The following is a 3182-nucleotide window of genomic DNA, read 5'->3' as shown; positions in this document are numbered from 1 at the left end:
TTACCTCAGGTTATAATAAGGTCATCCAAGGCAAGGTATTGAGATATTGAACTGGCTTAATTCGGATAAAAATACAATCACATTACTGCAATTCTCACGTCCAATTCACTACCAGGATTTTATGAACAATTGCAGCAACAAAATTAAACAAACAATCACCATCATTAAGTTCCTTGACGCCCTTTTGATATCTAGTGCATTGAAGCTCAAAATGTGTTGTCAGCCTCCTCACGGGGGTGTCGATTGAATCCGTGTATCATTCGTTCTTTCGTTTTTTAACTCATTTACACCCTTTGACGTATAAATACGTCAATTAGCGCATAGCCGTTCCCTCCCCATGACGTATTAATACGTCAATCACGTGTTTTCATGGGGGAGGGTGCAAGAGAGTCCGATGCAACTTCTCACGACAGGATTAGGCTTGACGGCAATGTTAAATAGCAAAAAAATGGCCATCGGGTGGCAGTGGTGCAAAAATCAACCAGGATCACGCAGCAGAAGTAGTAGAAAGGGCGTACAGTGAAGGAGGGGCGTATGTGGATAGTGGATTGGAACATTAGCAACTAGCAATGATGGAGAAAAGGAAATAACTAACTAAAAATGATTTTTAGAGATTTAGAGAAAATGACGCTTCGGTCACTAATCGAAAGCGGCACCCGTCAAACGAACGTCGGCCTGCACAAACATGGCGTGCTACACGCAGCCCGCATAGCTCACGCCGAGTTTCGAGTTCATCTGATGAAGATGAACTTGCTCCACGTCAGCGATCATCGCTTGGCAGAGCATTTTGTGCCTCCCGATGCCCCACGTCGCCCACAAATCGTCTCCCCGGCGACTTCCAGCGATGACGGCAAAGAGGCTGCATTGCTTCGCATGGCCGACGCCGGGCACACGTCAGCGATTCGTTGGAATCGTCTCGTAAAGACGACGGCGAAAACGATGAATTGGAGGGCGATTTGGATCCCGATGTCGGACGAATATGTGCCTTCGGACATAACGGAAAGCAGCTGAGAGTCCTCGCCAGAGCCGCTGGAACGAGGAGGTAACTGCTGACTAGCTTGCAAGTTCCCATTCAAAACTTCATCACTTCTTATGCCTCCTCAGTCACTTTTATGCACCGCTACATTCCCCGCTATACTATGAAGTTGCCAGTAACACTAATCATTTATGTACAGTTGATGCGTCTCGTAGATGTGGATGAAAATATGCGCCATAAATGCGCTGACTTGCATGTCGCCATAGGTTTTCAAAAAACAAACAAACAAAAAAAACAGGACACATTTGGTCCGCTCAGCTCTGCTAAAACCACTCGTGTTAAATTCATATTCCATTTCATTTCAAATTGGATGCTGACCAACGTGGAATGAATGGTGTAAATAGCAGTGTGCGAGCATGTATGTGTGTGTGTGAGAGATGTTGAAATGTAAGTGGAAAGCAACAATAAAAAAAATAGAAAAATAAAAGTGTGGTAATTGTACATACTTCTATAAATTACAGATTGTCCAACCAGAAGCCAAAAGATGACGACTCCTCGCTTTGGTGGTGGAAAGAAAGGTAAATAAAATTATTGTACCTCACTCTGCAGCAAGATATATTTGCAACTTTTTTCTATAATTTATAGGTCGTGCATCTGGACGTGGTGGGATGAATCGATGTGGTGACAAACTGGATGGAAGCCAAAAACCATCTTCTCCACAGCTGCACTTTTGTTCATAGTTCAATAGTTTTGTTGTGTGCAAATAAATTATTTTGCGACAAAAACATTATTTGTAATGTTCTTTTGTAGGAGGAACCCATTATTGAGGTATTTGAGCTGCCACAAAAGCAAAAATAGTGTAAAACTTGAAATGATGCTTGAAATGCATGCTTTTACAAAAAGCTCATTTTCTCTGGATTTCTGCAGAAAATCGGCCTTTTCCATCAAACTTAGCAGTTTTCTAATGCTGATTGCCAACGAACCGAGAAAGCTAGAAACAAACTTTTTTTTCTGCTGAAAGAAGAGAGTCTCACCTTTCTTTTGACAGGTTGCATGTATATATAGCCATAGAACAGAAAATTCTGTGGGCCTTGCAAATCAGTCAAAATTCAGTAAAATGTGAGGGATTGAGGGGGTTGCTCCAGTGAAAAGGGGTGGTATTCAATGAGTTAACTGCCAATCGAAAACAAAAAATTAAAAAGGAGACTGATAATTTTGTTTTTCATTTTCTTAATCCAACATGAAAAATGAATATGCAGTAATCCCTCGTTTATCGCGGTTAATGGGGACCAAAACCACCTGCGATAAACGAAAATCTGCAAAGTAGCGACCAATTAACATATACAGACAGGTAAATCAAAAAGTCCGCGAGAAGCTGCAAAACAACAATGAGTCACATAGAGCAACATATACAGGACTGTACTCCATGTATATGGATTTTTTTTTTTTAAATGAATATGTTTGAAAATATCTGCGATGCACCGAATCCGCGATAAACGAACCGCGAAATAGTGAGTGATCACTGTATGCCTGTTTTTTTCATATTTCGATTTTAGGCTCAGATCAAAAATATGAAACGGAAAAACGGGCCACTTGACTCAATTTGATTTTTATATTTAATTGTTTGTATTTACGTGACCCGGACGTTCTGCGGGTCACTGATAAACAAAATTATCAGTCTCCTTTTTAACTTTTTTCTATTTTCGATTGGCAGTTGAAAAACGAAAGAACGAATGATACACGGATTTAAATGAATGAAGTTAAGGGGATGTGCATTTTGAGGGGGGAAATAAGTCAGTGCCTGAAACATAGTGTCAACCGCACATGGGCCATTATTACATGCATTTCCTTTACCGACAGTGAAGTAGGAGTTTAAAAAAAAATCCTATGGACATTTTGAAAGGGCCTGCCAGCTGCTGCTGGACCAAAACCCATTTTTGGGAATGTTTTATAGTAAATTGGGCTAGCCTTAGAGTACTATATTAAACTCAGTAAAATAGAAAGTCTTACCATTGTAGAATTTTGAACAGCTACTGGTATGCAAACATACAGCAAGACAGAAAACATAAAACCAGATTATAGAGATTTAATTTTGTGCCCTGAGGTCAGGTAGTATTGCGAAAAAGGATTGATTAAATGCTAACAGTTGTAAAATAATATTTAGCAAGCTAGCAACCGAAGTGGAGATAACGCTGAGAAATATAGT

At 40.2% G+C, this 3182-nt stretch overlaps 1 long non-coding RNA gene across 1 annotated transcript; it reads left to right on the top strand.

The window, feature by feature from the left end:
• Positions 1–599: 599 nt before the first annotated feature.
• Positions 600–1761, top strand: LOC147197813 (uncharacterized). The gene is made up of 3 exons (XR_015102292.1): positions 600–1042; positions 1498–1554; positions 1622–1761. It is a non-coding gene; the product is annotated as an uncharacterized LOC147197813 (long non-coding RNA).
• Positions 1762–3182: the final 1421 nt, after the last annotated feature.

Source organism: Hippocampus guttulatus, chromosome 11 (genome assembly GCF_054856545.1).
Source record: "Hippocampus guttulatus isolate MCC_2025c chromosome 11, RoL_Hgut_1.0, whole genome shotgun sequence".
Lineage (NCBI taxonomy): Eukaryota > Metazoa > Chordata > Actinopteri > Syngnathiformes > Syngnathidae > Hippocampus > Hippocampus guttulatus.
This window is presented reverse-complemented; position numbering and strand designations above follow the sequence as displayed.